Source organism: Bos grunniens, chromosome 6, assembly GCF_055505025.1.
Source record: "Bos grunniens cultivar Pamir isolate PY7600 chromosome 6, Bosgru_T2T1.0, whole genome shotgun sequence".
Lineage (NCBI taxonomy): Eukaryota > Metazoa > Chordata > Mammalia > Artiodactyla > Bovidae > Bos > Bos grunniens.
Window position 1 is genome coordinate 59,005,228 of NC_141170.1, and position 26,377 is coordinate 59,031,604.

The following is a 26,377-nucleotide window of genomic DNA, read 5'->3' on the forward strand; positions in this document are numbered from 1 at the left end:
TGAAAATACGGAGAATCCTGAGAGCTCATCCCTGCTCAGAGGGAACAGGTTCTGTGAGCCACAGTGGTTTCTGCCAAAGGAGCAAGGGGGAGAAGTGACAGGATATCTGTTACATATCTTCCATCCATATCTTTAACTGCTTTTTTAGACCTGTGATGCCACTAGCCACATGTGGTTATTTAAACTAAAATTCTGGTGGTGGGTTAGTCGCTAAGTCCTGTCTGACTCTTGGGATTCCATGGACTGTGTAGCCCACCAGGCTCCTCTGTCCATGGGGATTTTCCAGGCAAGAATACTGGAGTGGTTTCCTTCTCCAGGGGATCATCCCGACCCAGGGATCGAATTCCAGTCTCCTGCACTGTAGGCAGACTTTACCCATTGAGCTACCAGGGAATTAAAAATAAATACCATTAAAAGTTCACTTCCTTAGTCATGAGGCAGTCTGGGTCTTGGGTCCTGGGACCTTTTACTGCAGTGCTTGCTCCTGGACAAATGTGTCCTCGAGCAACAAAACACAAAAACTATGAGGAACTAAAAATAACTGTGCACATCCTCAGTTGAGGCAAATAATGAACAAAACACTAAAAGGCCAAAACCAAAAAGGCCAACTGCTGCTTCTGAGGTGCTGGGAGCCAGAGCAGGGTATTGCACATGATCCCTGCATGCAGCACCACCACGAGGGCCCGTCCTAATGCTCCGTGCCTGCCCTCACCCCATTTAAGGGACCAGCTCACCCCACCTCACTCTCTTGTGCTACAGCAGGAGTCTTAATAAAACCTTGCCTGAATTCCTCTTCTCGCCTCTTATAGTCCAAGAACTACCCACATTTTTAAAAAAAATTAATTTTCTTTTTGGCTGTGCTGGGTCTTCGTTGCTGCGTGGGCTTTTCCCTAGCTTTGGTGAGCAGGGGCTAGTCTGCAGTTTTGGTGTGCCGGCTTCTCACTGCGGTGGCTTCTCTTGTGGAGCACAGGCACCCCAGAGCAAGGGCTTCAGTTGTTGGGGCACATGGACTCAATGGTTGTGGCGCACGGGCTTAGTTGCTCTGCAGCATGTGGGATCTTCCCAGATCAGGGATTGAACCCGTGTCTTCCTGCATCGACCAGCGGAGCCACCAGGGAAGCCCCACTACCCACATTTTAAGTATTCCGCAGCCACACATGGCTATTGGCCCCTGTGTTGAACATCAAAAACAGAGAAATGTTCCATCTTAGGAAGCTTTATCAGTTCTGCTTTAGCCCTGCAATTACATAGTAATGTAAGACAGTATATTTGGTGTGTGTGTGTGCCCTGTTTTCTCAGTGAGCTCAAAAGTTTTTCTTGGGCAGGACTCTTCTCTTACACTTCTTTTGTATCCCAGAGCACAAGCCAGTGCTGGGCATATATGGAAATACTGTAAGTATTTGTTGAATAGAATTTTTAGTACCAACTTGGCAATGTGCAATGAAGTAGAGTAGTAGAAAGAGAACTAATTTGGAAATTAGGAAACCAAGTTTCTGGCCCCAGCTCTTCTGCCGGTCATTGTGTCACTGGACTATCTCGTTTAACTGCAGCAGGTTATAGTTTCCCCAAATGTAAACAGTTAGAGGCCAGGCTCTGTCGGAGGACTTTTCCCCGTTTGGAATTCTGTGATACATATGCATGCTTCCCAGGTGGTGTAACTGGTAAAAAACCAGCCTGCCAGTGTAAGAAATGCAAGTGATGCAGGTTCGATCCCCTGGGTTGGGAAGATCCCCCGCAGTAGGAAATGGCAACCCAGTAAGAGTATTCCAGTATTCTTGCCTGGAAAATCCCATGGACAGAGGAACCCCATGGGCTAAAGTCCATGGGGTCACAATAAGTCAGACACAACGGAGCACACACACAAGTGTGAGGACTACCACAGTGTGGAGTGTTCACTTTTCAGCAGAAATGCAGTCATGTACACACACACACACAGATACACATGAAAAAAAAAAAAAAGAAAACTAGCCTGTTAAAAATATTCTAACTTATTTAAAATTCCATCCCATTTATCTAATTTCCTGACTAAATAAGACTATCATTTTAAGGTTTGATTTCACCAGATCTATAGCTAAATTCTTCTTTTAAGAGGATCATACCAAAGGGAAGATGACTCCACAAGCAGAGAATGTTAGACCAGGCAAGTGCGACGGAGAATTAGTGGTCTTTGTCAGCAACAAGGCAATGTAACCGCTGCCTCATGGTTTGTTTTGTTTTAATTAGTTAATTTATTTATTTTGGCTATGCTGGGTCTTCCTTGCTGTGCGGGCTTTTCTCTAATTGCCTCGGGCGAGAGCTACTCTCTATATACCCGGGCTTCTCGTTGCAGTAACTTCTCACAGGCTCTAGGGGCCCTGGCTTCAGTAGCTGCAACTCCCTGCCTCATGGTTTTAACAACCAAACTGAAAACCCCTAGTTTATGCTGCCCACCCTTCGCTGTTGCTCTAAGTAAGGGACCAGCAAACTAAGGCCCACTCTGCTGCCAGTTTTTGTATGTAGCTCAGAATGGTTTTTACATTTTTAAGGCTTTCTCAAAAAAAGAAAAAGAAACATATAACCATTTGGCCGGCAGAGCTGAAAATATTTACTATGTGGCTCTACACAAACAGCCAGTGAGTGACCTTCATATACAGATCCAACCACTTTCCAAGGCAGATCACTTTCTGAAGTGTCGTGATGGCCTGTGGCTCAAGCACGGTGGATGAAACTCCCTGTTCTCCATGTGTCAAGTCAGGGAAAGGCCGCTGCTGGGGGCGAGGCTGGGCCATGGCTCCACCCCCTTTCCATTGGAAGCAGGCAGGGGCCTTGACTCTGAGTGCAAACCCAGTCCTTGGATCCAGTCTGTGCTCTCTGGTCTTGACGTTGGAAATTTGATGAGTCACAGTTTCTGGCTGTGTCTTCCTTGACATTCAGCATTCAGGAGAATAAATTCTGAAGGTCCCTTGAAGGGAAAAGCTGCACACTCCATGGTCATCCAAGCTTATCTGAGGCAGGAGCCGGGCTTGCATCTCAGTTTCTTTTTCTTTTTCTTTTCCCCTCTCCTCCAGACACTCCTTTCAGTGCTTGAGGGATCTAGATTGCATATGCAGATAGAAAGACTGCCAGGGAGACACAGGGCCCACCAGGTAGGGCTGGGCCTGCATCTGAGCTCAGACAGCAGCCCTGCCGTGTAGGCCTGAGACACACTGTGAAGTTGACTGTTTTAAAAAATTTTTGTAATTACTCTTTTTCGTTCCCATCAGACACCCCGTGGAAAAGGCCCTTGGATTTCTCCAAACCCTCTCTCTACCTAGACCTGCTCTCTAGGTTCTCACCAAGATTTGGTTCCTAAAATGTACTTCTTAATTATCTAACTTCCCTGGTCAGTTCAGTTCAGTCACTCAGTTCTGTCTGACTCTTTGTGACCCTATGGACTGCAGCACGCCAGGCCTCCCTGTCCATCACCAACTCCTGGACTTCACTCAAACTCATGTCTATTGAGTCGGTGATGCCATCATCCAACCATCTCATCCTCTGTTGTCCCCTTCTCCTCCCACCTTGAATCTTTCCCAGCATCAGGGTCTTTTCAAATAAGTCAGCTCTTCTCATCAGGTGCCCAAAATATTGGAGTTTCAGCTTCAGCATCAGTCCTTCCATTGAATATTCAGGACTGATTTCCTTTAGGATGGACTGGTTGGATCTCCTTGCAGTCCAAGGGACTTTCAGGAGTCTTCTCCAACACCACAGTTCAAAAGCATCAATTCTTTGGCACTCAGCTTTCTTTATAATCCAACTCTCACATCAATACATGACTACTGGAAAAAACATAGCCTTGACTAGATGGACCTTTGTTGGCAAAGTAATGTCTCTGCTTTTTAATATGCTGTTTAAGTTGGTCATAACTTTCCTTCCAAGAAGTAAGCATCTTTTAATTTCATGGCTGCAATCACTATCTACAGTGATTTTGGAGTCCCCCCAAATAAAGTCTGTCACTATTTCCACTGTTTCCGCATCTATTTGCCACGAAATGATGGGACCAGATGCCATGATCTTCGTTTTCTGAATGTTGAGCTTTAAGCCAACTTTTTCACTCTCTTCTTTCACTTTTATCAAGAGGCTCTTTAGTTCTTCACTTCCTGCTATAGGGTGCTGTCATCTGCATATCTGAGGTTATTGATACTTCCCCTGACAATCTTGATTCCAGCTTATGCTTCTTCCAGCCCAACGTTTCTCATGATATACTCTGCATATAAGTTAAATAAGCAGGGTGACAATATACAGCCTTGACATACTCCTTTTCCTATTTGGAACCAGTCTGTTGTCCCATGTTCAGTTCTAACTGTTGCTTCCTGACCTGCATACAGATTTCTCAAGAGGCAGGTCAGGTGGTCTGGTGTTCTCATCTCTTTCAGAATTTTCCACAGTTTAGTGTGATCTACACAGGCAAAGGCTTTGGCATAGTCAATAAAGCAGAAATAGATGTTTTTCTGGAACTCTCTTGCTTTTTCAATGATCCAGCAGATGTTGGCAATTTGATCTCTGGTTCCTCTGCCTTTTCTAAAACCAGCTTGAACATCTGGAAGTTCATGGTTCACATATTGCTGAAGCCTGGCTTGGAGAATTTTGAGCATTACTTTACTAGCGTGTGAGATGAGTCCAACTGTGCGGTAGTTTGAGCATTCTTTGGCATTGCCTTTCTTTGGGATTGGAATGAAAACTGACCTTTTCCAGTCCTGTGGCCAACTTCCCTGGTTGCCCAGTCAGTAAAGAGTTTGCCTACAGTGTGAGAGACCCTAGGAGGGGAAGATCCCCTGGAGAAGGAAATGGCAACCCACTCCAGTACTTTTGCCTGGAGAATCCCATGGAGGGAGGAGCCTCGTGGGCTACAGTCCATGGGGTCCCAAAGAGTTGGACACAAATGAGCAACTTCACTTTATGCCTATTGTTTGAAAAATGGGTAGTGCACAGTCTGAGCGACTTCACTTTCACTTTCCAGTATTCTTGCCTGGAAAATCTTTCACATCTACACTTTTTTTTTTTTCTTCTCCTTTTGTCCCATTCTCTGCTCCAGGCTAATTTTTAAAGTTCTATCACCCTTCTGTATACACAACCGCCTTTAATATAATTTGGTGTGCCTCACGTCTAATAAAAATCCAAATTTACAAAACAAAAGGTCTGAAAGGTAAATCTTCCCTTTGTTAAAGAAGTTTTCCTGTCTGAAAAACTAGTATCCCTCTCTGTCTCTCTCTACCTCCCTTACATGTTTCTCGCTTTCTACACTTCATTATGCACAGTAGTAGTAGTAGTTACTCACTCAGTGGTGTCCGACTCTTTGCGACCCTATGGACTGTGGTTTGCCAGGTGAATATTGCTGTCCTCATCATACAGGCAGCCCGGATAAAGTAAATACAAACACAAGGATCAAACCTGGTTCTTTTCGGTGCCTTGGGGGCCTTCCCCTTTCTGTGCAGTCTAGACTTGTGTAGCGCCGCCTCCGTGTCTAGCTGACGGGAGACATACTCTTGAAACTGGAGAAGAAAGGTGACTAGGGCACGTGTGCTAAGTCACTACGTAGTGTCCGACTCTTTTTCGACCCCATGGACGGCAGCCTTCCAGGCTCCTCTGTCCATGGGGATTCTCCAAGCAAGAATACTAGAGTGCGTTGCCATGCCCTACTCCAGGAGTTCTTCCCGACTCAGGGATTGAACCCACATCTCTTACATAGGCAGGCGGTTCTTTACCATGGCGCCACTTGGGGGATTGGGGGCGGGGGAGGAGGTCTGAGTTGCCTGCAAGCAAATTCATTTTTGTATTTGCAGATCTTGAGATGCAGTGAGTATATAGCCGTGCTGTCATGCTGTATCATACAAAAAAGTTCACTTTCCCTAGTTTGTTTACTGTCAAACCTTGGCTCATTAAATATATCCAGTAGCCTGGGTCATGATCATACGAAAAATAGGACCTTGGCTCACTTAAAACAGTAGTTGCTTTTGCTTCAGAGAAGGCAATGGCACCCCACTCCGGTACTCTTGCCTGGAAAATCCCATGGATGGAGGAGCCTGGAACGCTGCAGTCCATGGGATCACTGAGGGTTGGACACGACTGAGTGACTTCACTTTCACTTTTCACTTTCATGCATTGGAGAAGGAAATGGCAACCCACTCCAGTGTCCTTGCCTGGAGAATCCCAGGGACAGGGGAGCCTGGTGGGCTGCTGTCTATGGGGTTGCACAGAGTTGGACACTACTGAAGTGACTTAGCAGCAGCAGCAGCAGCATTTGCTTCAGTTGGTACAGATTCATTTGGAGAAATTACCAATTCTCAAGGATGATTCAAGTCCAGCACCAAGCTCCCAGCAGCTTCCAATGAATAGTAACGAGCAGTGCCCGTGTACCACTGCTCCATTCTAGAATTCCCAGCCTGGAAAAAGGCAGTTGTCACGCCCAGGGAAGCATCCATTAGGAAAGTTTGCTCTCAGTCAAATACTCACAGCCAGTTCTGGATAGAATTTCCTGACACACAGCCTTGGCTTCCATCATTACTGACTGAAGAACATATACACAGCTGTGAGACAGAGAAAAAAAGAAATCAATTTGCTAAAATTTGGAGATGTAAATACGTAAAAAAACCCATCATCTTTGGGATTCTCCATTAGATTTCAGTGTAACCCTAATGGTTACAAGTTGAGATTTTGGTGTCTGAGTGAGTGGGTTCCAGTCTTGCCTTCCACCAATAACTAGTTTTACTTAACTAGGGATCTCAATAATACTTGCCGCATAGGGTTTTGGAGATGAGTGAAGAGGTAGTATTTGTCAAGAATTTAGTGCTGGGTATGATACACAGTGGGTGTTAAATACATGTTAGTGTGTTAGCACATGTGTGCGGGACATGGTCTACTGCAGCTTGTCTCAAACTTTTTGGGCTCAGAACATCTTTAACAGGCAAATAAAATAAAGGACACTCAGATATAAACTTCAGATAAATAATAAAGTAATTTTTTTTAGTATAAATATGTCTCAAAAGTTGCATGGATACTTAAATATTATTTGTTGTTTATCTGAAATTCAAATTTAACTAACACAACAGTGTTAATCAACTATTCTTCAATATAAAATAAAAATTAACAGAAATTAACTCTGATCTGCATTTTTATTTGCTGAATCTGGCAACCCTGTCTTCACATTCTTAAGAATTATTAAGGAACCCAGAGTGCTCTTATTTATGTGGGTTGTATCTGTAACTATTTACCACATTAGAAATTCAAACTAAGAAATTAAAAATATTTATTAAATACTTCAAAAGTGGCTCAGAGGTTAAAGCATCTGCCTGGAATTCAGGAGACTCAGGTTCAATCCCCGGGTCGGGAAGATCCCCTGGAGAAGGAAATGGCAACCCACTCCCGTACTCTTGCCTGGAGAATCCCATGGAGGGAGGAGCCTGGTAGGCTACAGTCCATGGAGTCGCAAAGAGTCAGACACGACTGAGTGACTTCACTTTCACTTTTCTTTCACTTTCATGTTAACATAAATAACATTTTATGAAAAACTATATTTCCAAAAAAATAGATGATAGAAAGCACATTATATTTTTTGCAAATAATTACTGGCTTGATAGAAGTCAACTTTATTCTTATGTCTGCTTATGCCTTCCATCTGGCGAAATACATTATTTTTATTGAAGTAATTAAAGAATGCTCGGCTTCACAAAGATATGTAGTTGGAAAAGAGAGGGGTATTTTGATATACTTTTCAGATAGTTGAGAACATTCTTCTTTACTATTAAAGCCAAACTCTATAAGAGATAGTTTCTTAATGATTAGTTGTAGTATGGAATCTGAAACCATATCAGTGAAGTTTTTATCAGATCAGATCAGTCGTTCAGTCGTGTCTGATTCTTTGTGACCTCGTGAATCGCAGCACGCCAGGCCTCCCTGTCCATCACCAACTCCCAGAGTTCACTGAGACTCACATCCATCGAGTCAGTGATGCCATCCAGCCATCTCATCCTCTGTCATCCCCTTCTCCTCTTGCCCCCAATCCCTCCCAGCATCAGAGTTTTTTCCAGTGAGTCAACTCTTCGCATGAGGTGGCCAAAGTACTGGAGTTTCAGCTTCAGCATCATTCCTTCCAAAGAAATCCCAGGGCTGATCTCCTCTAGGATGGACTGGTTGGACCTCCTTGCAGTCCAAGGGACTCTCCAGAGTCTCCTCCAGCACCACAGTTCAGAAGCATCAGTTCTTCGGGCTCAGCCTTCTTCCACTGGTTTACTTGTATGAATGGGCCTTTTACTATGTGTGATTCTGTAACACTGTGAATTGGTCATTTGGAAAATACTGGCTTACTGAGTTGTGAAGATCATTGAAATATTGACACATTTCATTGTATAATATTTTTAAAAATCACATTTACTAATATCACAACTAATTTCATCAGAAAAGCATTTAATTATGACAAACTATTAAGCTCATGGTGGTGAATAGAAGTTCTTCAAAAATTTAACTTTTGCTTGAAAGCTCCGATTTTATCATTGGAGACAAATACCATTAGTTGTGTTCTTTGAAGAGACAGGCACATTTCGTTTGTTTCTCCAGAAAGTATCTACCAAATACCCAGTATCTGGATAACCATAGTTTAGCTGCAGTTATTCTTTCAAGTAAAAATAGTGTTCTGTGACAGAAGCAGCTGTAGTTCACCCTGTACCTGTCACACATGTGACTTTTCTTGAGTCTATGGTCATGATTAAGTATGCAGCAAGAGTGTTTTGTGCATGCTTCCCATTTCATCACACAGAATATTTAAAAAGATATATGCTCGAGTCAAGATGTGTTAAAATGATGGAATTCATGTTTTCCTGTTTCAAGTACATTCAAAAAAATAATAAAGACAACTTCTAGTGCCTGCTAATAGAAAAATGCTGTGATTCCTAGTGCAAATTGGTGCCACTGTCTTCTTTTGTGCTGAGGTACCAGCAGTGTAACTCTCTGCTGCCTTTTCACCATTGGTGCAAAAGTCAACACAGTGGAAAAATACAGAAATGTTATTTAGTATTATTATGAAAATTGTTTTGACTTTGCAGACCTCTGAAACGGTCTCCCAGGGGATCCAGGGACCTCACTTTGAGAACCTTCTGGTCCCAGTGAAACTGTTACTGTCCCAGTGAAAGACAGTGATGGGCTGTATGTTGATTCATCGTGTGTTCCCCTCATCTGTTCCAACATCTCCTTCCTTAAGCAGTTTGGAAAAACACTAGAGACTGTGGGGACCTTTCTTAGGGTTTGATTTAGGCTGGGCTGGGTGACCAGAAGTTTCTGACGCTGCCTTCAGGATGCTCTCAGATGCCCTCCCAGAAAACTGAAGGGGCTTGAATGAGTCAGGGGAGTAAAGACTTCTCAAGGATTCTGTGAGACTTACTCGCCTCTCTCCAAAGAAAACATTCTCCTCTTGCTCTTCCTCCTTCTTATCACTGGTGTCTAAGAGAACTCAAAACCCCTTTCAGAATCTGGAACCATCTTGCAGACCAAATACATGCTAGATTCAGATATATCTAAGCTAGAGATGGGCCTCTGGAATCACAGACACTCTGGTGAAAGAGCAGAGAGAGGTTGATTTTCTGCCCTAATATAACTCAGCAGTTAGAAGTACCCAGGGGACATCTGCATGCTGGCATACCCAAAACAATAGCACAAAACCCAACTTAGAATTGCATGGCTGGAAGGGAGAAAATGCTACTATCAAACATTTATATTGCCTGGAAGGCACAGTTCTTTCTCAGGGACAAAGAATTTATCTTCTGAGTAGCATGAGATGAAATATTTGAATATACAATAGAACACCAAGGACTATATTTGACACAGGGAATTTTAACACAGCCCACAGTGTTTAAAGTCAAATATCAAATTTGTGGCCATAGGAAAAAAATGAAGATAAAGGCTTACTTGAAGTGGGGAAATCCATACTATCCATATCTCAGTTTTTGTGGTTAACTGAGATCCTCGATAGTAGAATCTGTCAATAGATTTCAAAGTGAGCAGGACAGATTGTCTTGGGGTGAAAAGGTGAAAAGAAGGATTGGGGAACCCAAGGAAAAGGAGTAGAAGAACAGGGCCAAATGTGTTCTTGTGGAGCCTAGAAAGCATACACAGGTGACTCTGGATTTGACCAACAGATCCTCCCTGGAGCCAGGGTCCTTGTGGCAGGAGAGAGTGGCTTAGATGAAGAGCAATGACTGGATTGGATCTGCTCTGATTCTCAGCTCTGCCCTTATCAGAGCATGCCCTGGGGCAGGTTCTCTGAACCTGTCTCCTCCTCCTCTGTTAGATTAAATTAAATGAGATTATAGATCAGTTCAGTTCAGTCACTCAGTCTGTCCAACCCTTGGCGACCCCTTGGAATGCAGCACACCAGGCTTCCCTGTCCATCACCAGGATTGTTTATCAGGTAACCGGTAATTGTGGTTCAGTTGCAAATTCGTGTCCAATTCTTTGAGACCCCGTGGACTGCAGCATGCCAGGCTTCCCTGTCTGGCATTTAATCCTTGGTTCTTATTTCATGGCATGATTTGATGGTTAATTTATTTGCCACCTTGTCTTTATAATCCACTTTTCTCATCCTCTTTGAATATAGAACAAAACACAGCTACTACATCAAAACCCTAAACTCTCAAGTCCTACCTGGAGTCATACCTGGAGTTTACTCCATTAGGCACACTTTGGATTCTGATATTGTCTTCACACTTTTTTTTTCTTCAGAATTCAAATATGTTCCTTAACCATAAGCACTGGACAGCGTGCTAAGGATGCAGAGGCTACTCTTACGGTCTAGAAAGTGGTTGACTTGTATGTGGATATGTGGTACAACGTGGCTTGTACCCAAGAGTACCCAAGAGAGGTACTAATGAAGGGAAAGACTCCTATGAAGTGAATAATTACTCCCCAGTTGTGTGGGTTTGTCGCTTTGCAGATTTGTTCCTCTTTGGTTTGCTTAAAGAAGGGGAGGTGGGCTGTGGGGGTCAAGTGAGATAGACTCCCCTGCCCTCCAAATAGGATAAGAATTTGATGAGCCCAGAGGGAGGAAGGTGAGAATATGCCAGAATTAGCAGGGAGACTCAGTCATACCATGTGGCGAATTTGAGGCTCTGGGAAGAGGCATATCTGAGGGTGGGGAATTGGGTGGTCCTGGCCATGAAGGAGGGAAACCCTGGCCTGTCAGGAAAGTCCAGCTTCAGCCTCATGACCTAGAGCCAGCTGTTGAATCTTTCTGGATCTCTCTTCAGTAGAATCTGGATGATAACAAATCTATTTCACTCCCTCACCAGCTTGTTTATTACCTAAAATAAAAGAAGAAAGAGGGTGATAGGAGTAATTGATATACACATCATCTCTTTGTCAAGGAGTTGGGCAAAAAAGCAAGGATAGAAAGGAGGATAGGAAAGAGAAAATGAGAAAAAAAAATAAGAGAGAAGGAAAGGGGAAGGGAGGCAGGCATGCAGGTATCTGTGTTAGAGGGCAAGATGAATTCAAGAGGAGAAGTGTTGTGAAAGCACAGGCACTGCAGCCTGGGCCGGAGGCCCGGGAGGTCGGCTCACCACGCCTCTGGGAGGCAGATAACCGGCCTTGAGGATATCCACCCAAGGTGGATTAGTCACAGCACTAACCTGAGGCATCTGTAATACTGAGGAAACTGAAAACAAGATAGGACCTATAGAGGTAAGGGGTCGGGGAGGAAAAATGGACAACTACCTTGCAAATGCTTTGGAAATGTGTATATGCCATTTTCTACGCTCTCAGATTAAGAGGGCTGGCAATTCTTTGGGTAAATCTTTCCTGGTTTTAGAGATTTTTATTTTATAGGTGAGGAAAACAGGCTCAGAGAGGTTAAGTGATTTGCTCAAGGTCACACAGCTGGTGTGCCCAAAAGCCTTGATCGCAGTTCCCTGTTGAGTCTTCTTTCTACCCCACTGGATATCCTAAAGGTATGAAATGAAGAATTCTAGGTGTTCCTGGGGACTCTGGTGGGAGTGGGGACTAGAGAATGGGTTTTCTTATTTGCCTAACCTGGCTGTGTGTGATTCCAAAGCCAAAGTCAATTCCTTCTCTCTACGGCCTTGGTCTCTTTTTATGGAGTTGGCTCGACGGTCACGGAATAATTCTGTTTTCTCATTTCTCAGCTCCAAGAGCATGTAGGTAGGTGCGAGCTGCCCACAGGAGCTCCGGACTTCATCGACATTCATGTGTGCTGTAGATGATCCCTGGGTGCTCTCTCTTTATCTTGTTAACCCTGGTGGTACCAAGAGGCACCTGACTTTTGGGTATGCTAATAATTCAGTGCCAGCCAGTTTCTGTTATCCTCCAGTTGTAATTGTTAACTTGAATGGAATGCAAAACTTCTGGTTTGGAGCAGAGTTGGTTTTTAACTGTGAATTACTTGAAGGGTATGGAAAATGGGAAGTACGTTTTATTTTTTGTGGAAGTTGGTTTCTGTAAAGCTTTTTTGGCGTCCGCTTTGCTCTGAAAACTAGAAATACATGGTACATGTTTAGATGTGGCAGTCTCTACAGATTCACTTGTGACCTCTACCCTTTATTAACTCTTGCCTTTGACACTTTTTCATTTTAACAAGCCAAAACTTGCTTGGGGATTAGAACAATGAGCTTATCATAATGAGGCTTAAAAAAAAAAAAAAACCCACACAAAACTCCGAGTTTGTATCTGCTAGCCCACCCCCACCCCTTGGAGGTTTGGGATTTTCTTCTCCCCCTTAAGGGGAAGTGTGGAAATAGAGCCCGCCTGTTCATTTGCATTACTGCACATCACATCACACGATATCTTTTCGACCATTATATTGTGTTCTCTCAATGGTGTTTGCTCTGAGGGTGGGACACAAGGCTGTTTAGTGTCTCGTAAAACATTTACCAAAAGCACTGAGCCAGGGTTTTGAAGGGCATTCCGTTGCCAGAGTGTAGGAGGAGAGAGCCAGCAGGGGAAAGGGAGCTCCAGGTGTGTGGCAGGTACTCGTTTCATACTTTAGTTTTTATACATGTTTAAAATGTTAGATTACATACGCGTTCCTTCTGCTGAAGGGGCAGGAATGGTGAGGAAGGGGGCCAAAGGATTGCTTTGCAAACTGTATTTTTCTGTGGATCAGCGTCCCTGGATACTTGTAATCTTCAGTTTCGGTTGAGTGTTGTTTTCGGTTTTAGTCCAGGGACGTGTATGTCACAGAGAAGGAGGTAAAATGTACCTGCGCAGGAGGTTTCCCCATGGCCTGGATCAGAACTTAGCGTTTGCTTTAGCAAAGAATTCGGAACCAGCTGCAGTGTTCCTAGGAGGCAACGTGTAGCCTTGTGATTTGCGTTTCATTATACCCCGTGACTCACTCCCTGAAAAGCTTTTGCTAAATGGTGGCTTGGGTTTTGTGAAAATACTCTTAAACTTTCTCTCTTACCCACTCCTTGCCCCGATGAAAGGTCAGCTTGAAAGCCTCTTCCTATCCTCAAATTTTTGTTTTTAGAACACAGTTGCTAGGAATAACTTTATATCCTGGTCATACATAGTTTTGGAGAAACGAATGACTCAGTGCTTCTTGGGAATGCTAAGTATTCTACCTTTTTTTTTTTTTTCCTTTTGTAGAAAACATGAGTGTCTATGATAAAACTAGAGCCATAATCAAATGTTTACATTTGATCAAATGTAATAATGATATCCTGGACACAGATACTTGGAACTGTGTTGTTAGTGGTTAAAACTCAAACAGTAGGTAGGAAAACCTAGAAAAAGGGTAACTCCAGAAGGTGACTGTAATGGCCAGTTCCTGGGAAAAGAAGTTGCTGGATGGTATTTGCAATGTAACAAGCATGTGGAATCTTTAGTCTGTTTTTACTTTATGGCAGGAAACCTCATCATAAAGACGGTGCTGAAGTTCAGATTAAACGGCAAGCATGTTGTTGTTCCGTTGGTCAGTCGTGTCCAGCTCTTTGTGACCCCATGGACTGTAGCACTGATTATGAAGGAACATTGTTAGCGTACTCTTTTCACCGGTGACGCTAGCAGTCAGGAGCTGAGAGTCTTTCTTCTGACAAGTTCCCAGTCATTGCAAAATGGTTGAAATAAATGATGGTTTCAAAATGAGAGGAAACTTCCTTCATGAGAAAAGTTCACTGTGGCTTTGTGTATTTAGGCAAATAGGACTAAATCTACAATTTTGAAGGGCCGAAGACATCAGTTCACCCGAGGGATAGCAGATTTGATTGTTTTTATATGTGTATCAGAAAACTGAATTTTACCTTGAGTCATTTCACTACCCCGACCACTGTAAGTTTATGTAACTTGCCACAAGTGTATTACCTTTTTCTTATCTCTCTTTTAAAATTTTGAAACAGAGGTAGGAATACTTGCTGCTTACTTCTCTGTCCCATAGACGCACCTTGATTGCTTAAGGGTCTGTCAAACTTTTGACCTTCAATGTTATTAATACTGCAGAAATCCAAAATAGATCCTGACCAGTGAAGAAACTCATGCATTAATTCCACTGTCTCTCAGGTAGATGGATAGAGTTTTATGTGTGAAATTTCATCAGAGGAACAGGAAGACTGGAAAGAAGTCTAAAAATAAATCATTTCCAGATATTTGCCATTCCCTGTTTCCCATTATTTCACTGGGAAAATCCTACCCAGTGCAGTTCCTTTGTTTGCTTATTTAAAATCAGAAGGTCTGTATGGAATTGTAAGAAACTAAGATCAACAAAGTCTACATTTCCATCTCTCTTTAGGAGTTCTTGCAGTTATTGGGCAGTTTGTAAATGGATCCACTCAGATGTCAAATTAAACTCTGGATACATTGGCCCCTATCTCTGGCATTTAAAACTCTGTTGCTATTCCATGTGATATGTTAATAGTACCAGGCTGGCTTTATCAGGCATGTGTGTGTTAGTCGCTCAGTTGTGTCTGACTCTTTGCAAACCCACAGAATGTGGCCTGCCAGGTTCCTCTGTCCGTGGGATTCTCCAAGCAAGAATACTGGAGTGGATTGCCAATCCCTTCACCAGAGGATCTTCCTAACCCAGGGATCGAACCCTGGTCTGCTGCATTGCAGGCGGATTCTTTACCATGTGAGCTACAGGGAAATCCTTATCAGGCATATATTTGGGTAAAGTCTCTCCACAAAGATTTTGTCATCTGCTCTTTCTCCGCTTTAGACAGCAAGCTCTCGGTTTGTAATATATCATGAAGGTGAAATCTCTAGGGACAGTAATTGGCCCCCAAATTAGGTGGCAGTTTGCAACATGCAGGAATGCCTAAGGAGTCAGGGTTGTTTTGGCTTGCTTGGACAGAGCTGTCACAAAAAGGTGTGGATGAGTAACGCCCACCTTTCAAGATTTTTGGGTGACTGTGCCAGGAAAGTCACAGTCACGGGAACTTGGGATCAGAACTATGAGGCAGACTAGGGGAATCATCATAAAGACATGGGCTTTTGGGGCTGGTTTTGTTTTGGTAAAAACTGAATTTGTATAGGTTAGTCGAGCAATGATTAAAAATCCTTCACTTGGGACTTCCTTGGCAGTTCAGTGGTTAAGACTTCTGCTGAATGGGACACAGGTTCGATCCCTGATCGCAGAACTAAGATCCCATGTGCCCACAGTGGGGCCAAAAAAAAAAAAAAAAATCCTTGTCTAGTAACACAAGGTCTTAAGTAAGGCAAAAAACAGTCCTCACAGCATTCAAAAAATTCAAGCCATTAAGTCCATCAGGGCCTCACTCTGCCTACTCGCTTTTGGTTTAGAATTCCTGTTTTCTTAATGCACAATGAATCAAAACTCTTTTTTGTTGGCTAATGATCAATCATCCATTCATTCAACAAATGCTTACTAAGATCTCATTCTAGGCTAGGTTCTTACGTCTCAGTTCTTAAATGTCACTTCTTCAAGGTGACCTTCCCAAACCCCCTAAATTAGGTCCTATCCTCCTATCCCTTTAAGATAGTCATCACACTGGTTTTATACTTGCCTCCTGTGCCAAAGAATAAGTCCCCCTTACGTCATGAATTGTAACTGTCTTATTCACCACTCTATGTTCAGTGCTTAGCACATATTAGGCATTCTAAAAACAGGTACCAAATGAATGAATGAATGAAAGCAGAGGATAAGGACCAGGATGGTTAGAGGCAGGCACAGAACAATGAAAAATTGCCCCTGATAACAGGGAAAGGGCAAAAATTACTGTTACCCAGTTTGGAAGCAATGGCCCCTGAAGCCATCCTTTCATTTCAGCCCAGCTCAACCATGTAAACTTCTAAGGGTAGCCTTGGTTCACCAAGAAAAATGTGCTCAGTAACATTTGTTTAAGATGACACTGAGGGCCACAAATCATTTTATAAAGCTTTTCTTCCAAGAAAGTAATAGTTTTCTAACTTACGTGGATGTATTCATTATTTGGAAATTTTAATATATGAATAATTCTTTATTCCTACAATTATTTCCTACCAATGAAAAAATTGAGCACTTACACAAAATGCAAAAAGAGCCTGGAACAATGCAATAAGGGAGAAACTTCAGTGTGATGAGGCTAAGTCAAATAAGTGCTTTGAGAAATATTATTTTAAATATTATTATGGAAGTATAACATAAAGGCAGTCAAATGAACAACCCTTAAGTATACAGCTTGAGTTTTTACGTGTACCTGTGTAACCACCAATCTTAGTTCAAAGTATGGGACATTTTCAGTGTCTCAGAAAGCTCCCTGTGCTTCTCCTCCCTGTCAGCCACCCACCTTGCTCCAGGTAACCATTATTCTGACTTCCATCACCACACATTATCTGTTTTTTTAAATAATTTTTATTTATCTGTTTACGGCTGTGCTGGGTCTTTGTTGCTGCGAGAGCTTTTTTCTGGTCACGGCGAGTGCGGAGCTACTCTCTAGCTGTGGTGCACAGGTTTCTCATTGCTGTGGCTTCTTGTTGCGGAGCACCGCCTCAATAGTTGTGGCGTGTGGGCTTAGTTGCTCCATGACCTGTGGGATCCTCTTGGATGAGGGATCAAACCCGTGTCTCCTTCATTGGCAGGCAGATTCTTTACCACTGAGCCACCAGGGAAGCCCCTACATTAGCTATTCTTGAACTTCATAAAAATGGAATCATATATCTGTGCTCTTCTGTGTCTGGCTTCTTTCATTCAACATTGATTTGTGTAGCTGTAATGTATTCCTTCACTGATGCATAGTATTTCTTTGTAAGAATACACCACAGTTTAATAAATTGGGCATGGGGAGATTAAAAACATGACTGTATGAGCTGAAAATTATTCCATGTGTGCCAGCCCTTTAAAGTTGCATGATCTCATAAAAGGTGGGTTGGAAATGTTATCACTAGAAAAGGCAGAAAAAGAGAAGAAGTCCTTCTGGGAGTGGATTTATTAAGTACTCTGCATGGGCTGTTCATTTAACTGAAATCATTACCCTAGGAGGTGACAGCCATCGTTTGCAGAAGAGGAAACTGAGCCTGAGAAAAGTTTTCTAATTGCACAATCAATCTTAACACCCAAGATGTTGGTTACAGCAACGAGCAGTGCTGCCCTGGCTATGAGAATGCCAGGCGGCTTTTGAGGCTGTGCTACCTCGTTAACGAAGACTCAGCATTTACACAGTAGCACAGACCTATTTCTGGTCAGAAAGCTGGCAATTGACCTGACTTTTCTTAATTCAATTTCTCTATCTTTCCCTTCACTGTTTTTCTTGTTTTGAAAAGAAGTCTCCCTTGTATATTTTTCATTCTGACTTTTGTTTATGAATAAATTTTTGTGGCTTATGATGTTTTTCAGATGCATATCTGAATCTAAATCTATTCAGCAAACTATTGAGGGTTTTTTTTTCTTTTTCTCTTTTTTTAAATAAAAATCTGTTATTTTCTTTCTTTTTTTCTAAATTTTGGCCATGCCACACCCAAGCCACAGTAGTGAAAGCACTGAATGCTAACCACTAGTTCAGTTCAGTCGCTCAGTCATGTCCAACTCTTTGCTACCCCGTGGATTGCAGCATGCCAGGCTTCCCTGTCCGTCACCAACGTCCGGAGCTTACTCAAACTCATGTCCATTGACCACTAGACCGCCAGGGAATTCCATAAGATCAGGTTTCAGTATCTGTGCATAAAGAAATGTTCAATCACTGTAAGAAAGGGAGATGAATTTCAAGTCAGAATTGCCAAGAAATTTCCTGGGAGGCAAAAGTCACATCTTTCATTGTGAGATTTGAAGTGCTTTAAATTCGAACTCCCAGAGGGTCTATATGTCAAAGTCTCTGACTCAATTGATCATGTTGGAAATGAACAAAATTTCTAAATTTCCTCTTCCTAGTACCTTTCTTGATTTTCACCCTACAAGTATAAGCATTCACAATCCCATTCTTCAAAAGTTACCAGAAACTTGCTCAGAATGCCCTTTGGTCAGAATAACAAAAGGGAGAATATACCTTTTAGGTTTTTTTTGAGTTGGGAATGAAAGAGGTTATGTTTTAAATTTTGCATTAATATTAATTTTGCATTTAATATTGCATCAGGTCACCATTTCAGTGAGGCTACAGGTAAGCAGTCCTGTATGCCTAGTGACAGATAGGAGAATACCCTGAGTGTCACAGTCAAACGTTTTGAGTCACTTCTAGAAAAAGCAAGAGATGCCCGGATTCTTTGCTTCAAAGGCATCATTATTTTCACAGTAGAAAGCCCCTTCCATATGGGATGCTTGAACATCAAAGATTTGATTTGATTCTTTTTAATTTTATGAACAATCACAGGACCAATATCTTGTGTTTTACACTTAAGAAAATACTTTCCCAAATAATTTTATACTTACCTTTAAAAAAACTTTTCTGAGATGTAACATCTACACGTTTTGTATATGAGGAAGCTGAAATAGAGAATCTGTCACACACCTAGTTAGTGAAAGAGGAGACATTCAGATTTTCTGCTTCCATGGTGCCAGCCCTTCCCACTGCCCAGGTGCTACCCAGGCAGTGTTTGGTGAACTGCATAAGCCATTAAAATCTGCTCTCTTTCAAGACATTGTTTGGTCTGTGATGACTGCTCAAGTCATACCATTTGATCATATACGTACTATATGTGCCAGGCATTGCTCTGGCTGCCATATGTATATTACCCCCAATTCTTGAAATTACAAGCTAGGAATCATTAACCCCTTTTGCAAATGGGGAAACCGAGTCACTGAGCTCAAGAACCTTGAATAAAGCCACATTTTTAGTAAATGCTGAAATCTGCCTTCACACTCAGATTAGTTTGATCCCAAAGTCCATTCAGTTTCCTCGTGCTATCCTGACTCTCATCAGAAAAAAAATGTCTTTCATCTTCTCAATTACAAGTGAGGCAAGTGCAGGAGCCCTAAAATTATTGACAAGTCTTAGCTCATTTCAATATACCTTTCTGACAAGCGGGCATTTTCTTTAGAACTAAACAAAGACAGGTACTGGGTGGGATTCAATTTTTAAAAAGGTTGTTTTGTTTTTGTTTTTGTTTTTGTTTTAACTCTTGGAGCTGTAAGAAAACTAGATTAGTTTGCCATGCAATCAAGTTTTGTGTGCAAAGTATCCTCGCTTCATCAGTGAGATTGGGAGACCCCTGATGGGGAAGCTGGAAGAAACGTTAGTTCTTGGGAATGGAGATTGGGCCACGTGATTCTCAAGATCTCGCTAATTCTCAAGATCATTGTGTTCTAAACAACAATTCCATGACGGAAAATTGGAAAGAAGTGTTCAAAGCCACAGCTTATTTCTCTCCATCAAAGTTATTGTTTATCTTCACTAAAGAACCTAGTCTTGCAATAGAAGCATGTGGTTTCTAGCACCTAAGACAACTATAGTGTGGCTGCAGGTAGAATGGTCTCAAAGACAATGAGTCAGCCAGGAAGATACCTCAGATGCCAGTTGGGTACCAAAAAACACCGATCTGAGGTTAACCTCCTGCTGATGTTATCCTTCGTGATAAAATAAGAGCCAGCCAGATTCCCTAATGGCTCAGATGGTAAAGAATCCACCTGCAGTGCAGGAGTCTTGGGTTTGATCCCTGAGTTGGGAAGAGCCCCTGGAGGAGATCATCGCAACCCACTCCAGTATTCTTGCCTGGAGAATCCCCATGGACAGAGGGCTAACAGGCTACAGTCTGTGGGGTCTCAAAGAGTCGGACACAACTGAGGGACTAAGCACAGCCAGTAGCCTAGTGCTCTGCTTTTCCCAATGCACTGGCTTTCTCTGTGCGGCATTTTTACTTTTTCAGCAAATTTACTAACCTTTAGCAATTACTGTCGGAGAAGGCAATGGCACCCCACTCCAGTACTCTTGCCTGGAAAATCCCATGGATGGAGGAGCCTGGTGGGCTGCGGTCCACGGGGTCGCAAAGAGTCAGACACGACTGAGCACCTTCACTTTCACTTTTTACTTTCATGCATTGGAGAAGGAAATGGCAACCCACTCCAGTGTTCTTGCCTGGAGAATCCCAGGGACAGGGGAGCCTGGTGGGCTGCCGTCTATGGGGTCGCACAGGGTCGGACACAACTGAAGTGACACAGCAGCAGCAACAGCAGTAGCAGCAGCAGTTACTGTTAGGATTAATTGAGATAACATGAAGTCTATAAAAGTATCTGGCACATCACGGAGGATCTTCGTTTGCCTTCCTCTCAAACAGGATTCCCTGGAAGGAAGTTGGCACACATGAATGGAACTGGACTCTTACTTAATAGTGAACTCAATGGATTGAACGTTGTCACATGTGACATTTTTTCCCCCTTAAGAATTGTGAAACCTCCCCATTTAAATTTGCCATTGTTGAAGTAAGCTTGATCTCTGTGTCAATCACAAGTGCAAACTTTGAGTAGAAACGAAACAAAGGCTTTTTATTCTAATTAAATGGCTTCTTATAAGAAAGCTGTAAGATATGCCCACTCTTTCATTTTTTAATAAAGAATATTAGAGTAGTTCATAGGCACAGAGCCTGCTGTTGTTTGAATAGATATGTCAGGGAAAGTAAGATCATATAATGAAGGTGTTAATAAACACATGGGCATATGCACACATTGAAAATGATTGAATATAATCCCATTCATAATATGATCCCTGGGTGGGCAAAATCTCCTGGAGAAGGAAATGGAAACCGTATTCTTGTATTACGGTATTCTTGCCTGGAAAATCCCATGGACAGAGGAGCCTGGTGGGCTACAGTCCATGGAGTCACAAAGAATTGGACACGACTGAACATCTGAGCACGGACAGCATAATATGATAAGGGCTTTATTTGCTACACAGAAGAATAGATGTTTTCATTGGAATTTTAAAATGATATATTTTGTAGAAAATGTCAGGTTCTGCGGGAGTGAGGTGGTATGGAAAGAACACTGACCCAGAATCATGGAATTGATTTATTCCCGGGCCTTCTTCCATTTAGTCTGTGACTTTGAGAAACTTCTCCATGCTCCTGCTGTCTCACCTGTGATGCTGTCACACACTATGCTTCCCAGGAGCATTCTGCTGTTTGTGTGCAGTGAAAAGCCTTGTTTTGCTTTTAATTCTAGGAAATAGCACTGATGTGGATATATTATACTGTTATTCTGTAGAAAAATATCAGAGGATCCTGATTTATGACGTTGAGTCCAACTCTTCTTCATCTTTGTCATAATAAAAATTAAGGACTCTTCTTATTTTGAAAAATAAAAAGACGACAATGACCTTTTTCATTTTTGTAATTTGCCTTCAGAAGTTAACAGTCCTTTGCCTTTCCTAAGCTCTTCTTTGGTAAAGAACCTGCCATTTACAGATATTTCACAAGTGGACTGTTTCTGGGTCACATAAAAGTGGTGACCAAAATAAGAAATGTGAGTGAAATGTGAACAAATTAAGTTAATGATGATAATTTTGGGTGGGCAAGGATTTTCAATACAGAGAAGTAATTCAGTATCATTTTATTTATTTTATTTTTTTTTTACTTTACAATATTGTATTGGTTTTGCCATACATCAACATGCATCTGCCACGGGTGTACATGTGTTCCCCATCCTGAACCCCCCCTTCCACCTCCCTCCCCATACCATCCCTCTGGGTCATCCCAGTGCACCAGCCCCAAGCTTCCTGTATCCTACATCAAACCTGGACTGGTGATTTGTTTCTTATATGATATTACACATGTTTATTAATTCATTATTCTATACACAAGCCCTTATCATGGAATCTGAGAAGTCAAACAACAGAAAAAAGGAACAATACTGGTATATACTATAAGGAAGAAAGTCAGTATCACAAATAACCTGCAAATTAAAACAGTGATGTACCTTTTTCCTTCCATGAAAGAATCCAGCTTACTTAGGCATGTCTGGTGGCCACACAAAGACACATATTTGGTATGACCTCATAGGAAAACAGTTTGGCAGTATGTATCAGGAACCTTAGAAATGCTTAATCTAGTTATGCTTAATCTTAATCTAATTCCATAGATGGAAAAATAATGTAGAGGAATAGAGAAGAATAACACTGAAGAATCCAAATTCCCACCCAAATTCCCACTCATGATGGATTTACAATTTTCCATTTAATTATCCATATTTCCAACTCATATCCTCTTTCTTCCCTATGGCTTTTAATAAGAAATCATCCATCCCAGATTGTGAGTAAGTGTGTGGGGCAGGGGTGGGATAGCAGGGGGTTTCTGTGTTTTCCATGGTGAACACTGATTTTTTTGTGTAATCAGAAACAGCATTTGAAAACATTGTTTCTAAAAGTCACTAAAATTCAAAGTCTCCTGCTATCAGAGACTCAAGTCAAAGATAGGAAACAGGGTCCAAGGTGAAGGGAGCAGAAAGCAGTGACCATGGGAACAAGGTTTTTGACCTTCCAGTTATACACTGCTGGTAAGACTTTGAAACTCTTGAACCCTCTGAGTCTTTTCGGAATGTTCGGGACTGGTGTTACCTATGCCCACAGCTCTCCTGCACTACTTCCTCCCCTAAAGTCCAGCCTGCAACTCACTTTTCATGAACGATCTGCCTCCGTGATCTGGGGAAGCCTTCTCCTTCCAATTTCTGTCACCCACTGCTGGCTACCAGCAGCCACCAAACACCTCTGCAGATCTCACCTCTCTGTAGCCTCCTCCCTCCCTGCCCAGTGCAGACTCGTCATACTTCCATTACATTTGTTCTTCCCTCTGAGATTTAGGCTCTGATTTCAAGGCTTTGTAGTTCTTATTTCAAAGACAAGGAGTGAAAAAAACCAGGGAAGATATGAAGCATGGACTTCAGTCACCAGTTCTGTGATGCAACACTGCCCTAGGTCTGTTCAGGCTTACCAAATTCAACTGTTTTCAAGTTCTATATCATTGAACAGTGACTGGTTCACACACAGTCATTAACCTTGCTCCCCGCCTTTTCTTCCCTGCCTTCCCATCAGAGAGATGGGAAAAACATGGGCTTAGCCAGGTCATTCATTTCATTTCTCAACAACACTTGGAACATCCAAATCCACTTCCTCATTCATACTTGCTAGGCTAAGCTAAGTCACTTTAGTCGTGTCCGACTCTGTGCGACCCCATAGACGGCAGCCCACCAGGCTTCACCGTCCCTGGGATTCTCCAGGCAAGAACACTGGAGTGGGTTGCCATTTCCTTCTCCAATGCATGAAAGTGAAAAGTGAAAGTGAAGTCGCTCAGTTGTGTCCGGCTCAGCGACCCCATGGACTGCAGCCTACCAGGCTCCTCCATCCATGGGATTTTCTAAGCAAAAGTACTGGAGTGGGATGCCATTGCCTTCTCCGCATTCATACTTGACTTCTCCTCAATTCAGACCAGTTTTATTCATCGAATGAAGTGCTGTACTCTTTTCTGAACAAAATAACAAGGACCAATCTAAAAAATATCCTGTGGAAAATAACATCAACATGATTACAATACACCAGGCAATTTGTCCAACTCGATAGACCCACCCAGATGATCAACTTCAAGTTTAGATGCTCAAATTAAGACTAGGAGTGTTTCCCTGTTTTTATTTTACTCGTCGTCATAAATGAAACCATCGTCTGATCTCCTATGCATATTTGGACTCCAAATTAAACCTTCAGTCACCTAGACGTCTTGTTTTATATGGCTGCTATTTTAAAAATTTATTTCTATTGTTTTTGACTGTGCTGGATCTTCGTTGCTGTGAGGGCTTTTCTCTAGTTGCGGCGAGTGTGGTCTGCTCTCTAGTTGCGATTTGCGGGCTTCTCATTGCCGTGGCTTCTTTTGTTTGAGAGAACGGGCTCTAGGGCACTGGGGCTTCAGCAGTTGCGGCTTGTGGGCTCTAGAGCCCGGGCTTAGTTGCTCCACAGTATGTGAGATTTTCCCAGATCAGGGATCGAACCTGTGTTTTCTGTTTGTGAGTCTTTATGTTTTGTAAATAAGTTCATTCGTATCATTTTTGTAGATTCTGTACATAAGTGATATCACTGGGGCAGATGTGTAACCCCATCAACAGTGGATGGTGTGTACTGTACCCCTGAACCAGGGAGTGCATGGCCGCAGGGATGGTGGCTTTGGCCCCCAGGCCCCAGGGAGGGCGCTGGGCCTGGTCTTACCATTGAAGAGGTGAATTAGAAGTCCTTCCCCAAGAGTGCTCATGCTTTTCTTTTTTAAGTCTAAAAGTTTTGTTTAGAGATAAACGAATACTGCCATCTTTTGTCAATTTCCCTTTTTTGTAATACTCAAAGTACAGTTCAGTTCAGTTGCTCAGTCATGTCCAATGAACCGCAGCACGCCAGGCCTCCCTGTCCGTCACCAACTCCCCGAGTCTACCCAAACCCATATCCTTTGAGTCGGTGATGCCATCCAACCATCTCATCTTCTGTCATGCCCTTCTCCTCCTGCCCTCAATCTTTCCCAGCATCAGGGTCTTTTCTAATGAGTCAGCTCTTCGCATCACGTGGCCAAAGTACTGGAGTTTCAGCTTCAACATCAGTCCTTCCAATGAACACCCAGGGCTGATGTCCTTTAGAATGGACTGGTTGGATCTCCTTGCAGTCCAAGGGACTCTCAAGAGTCTTCTCCAACACCACAGTTCAAAAGCATGAATTCTTCAGCGCTCAGCTTTCTTTATAGCCCAACTCTCACATCCATCCATGACTACTGGAAAAAACATAGCCTTGACTAAACAGACCTTTGTTGACAAAGTTATGTCTCTGCTTTTTAATATGCTGTCTAGGTTGGTCATAACTTTCCTTCCAAGGAGTAAGTGTCTTTTAATTTCATGGCTGCAATCACCATCTGCAGTGATTTTGGAGCCCCCCAAAATAAAGTCAGCCTCTTTTCCCACTGTTTCCCCATCTATTTGCCATGAAGTGATGGGACCAGATGCCATGATTTCAGTTTTCTGAATGTTGAGCTTTAAGCCAACTTTTTCACTCTCCCCTTTCACTTTCATCAAGAGGTTCTTTAGTTCCTCTTCACTTTCTGCCATAAGGGTGGTGTCATCTGCATTATCTGAGGTTATTGATATTTCTCCCAGCAATCTTGATTCTAGCTTGTGCTTCCTCCAGCCCAGCGTTTCTCATGATATACTCTGCATACAAGTTAAATAAGCAGGGTGACAATATACAGCCTTGATGTACTCCTTTCCTGATTGGAACCATTCTGTTGTTCCATGTCCAGTTCTAACTGTTGCTTCCTGACCTGCATACAGGTTTCTCAAGGGGCAGGTCAGGTGGTCTGGTATTCCCATCTCTTTCAGAATTATCCACAGTTTATTGTGATCCACACAGTCAAAGGCTTTGGCATAGTCAATAAAGCAGAAATAGATGTTTTTCTGGAACTCTCTTGCTAATACTCAAAAGTAAATAAACTCAATTCAAAAAACTATGTGTACTAGTTGTCTTGATAATTTCTTTTTACAGTTGATTTCTTCATTAAGGCTTTGAACAGGGCCTTCAGAGAATGCTTGTTTTAAGTCTCTTTTTTAAAGCCAACATTTTATTATTCTATTTTTATAATTTCAAACATATGGCACATTTGGATCTTACAGTGAACACCCGCATACCCAAAACTTAAATTCTGCCATTAGCGTTTACTGTACTTGTTTGTCATTATCTACCCCTCAATCCATTCCTCCATCCATATATACTTTGTAGTTTTTGATGATCTTCAAAACTAAAGTGCTAAACATCAGAATACTTAACCTGAGTCACTTCGTTAACTAAAATTCAATACTTGTTTTCAGTTTTTAAGATAAAACTTGGATATAATGAAATATAACAATCTTAGGTGTATATTTACTGAGCTTTAACAAAAGCATACCCTGGTATAACCCAAACCCCTATCATGATAAAGACATACCATCACCCCAGAAAGTTCTCCTCATGACCCCTCCAAGTTGCTGGCCCTACCCCTACCACCCAGAATC

The 26,377-nt window shown here is 42.3% G+C and overlaps 1 protein-coding gene across 28 annotated transcripts in view; it reads left to right on the forward strand.

Annotated features, from left to right (window-relative positions):
* RBM47 (RNA binding motif protein 47) overlaps positions 1 to 26,377 on the forward strand; it is a 276,212-nt gene that overhangs the window by 177,229 nt on the left and 72,606 nt on the right. For 2 of the 28 annotated variants that reach the window (XM_086406035.1, XM_086406053.1), the window contains exon 1: positions 12,876 to 12,983. The exons of 22 other annotated variants lie outside the window; for them this stretch is intronic. The gene's annotated coding sequence lies outside the window, so the exon portion shown is untranslated. Of the gene's footprint in view, positions 1 to 11,556; positions 11,683 to 12,875; positions 12,984 to 26,377 lie in introns of those variants that run through there. 4 more of the 28 variants (XM_086406042.1, XM_086406041.1, XM_086406050.1 and 1 more) reach the window with 4 other exon arrangements.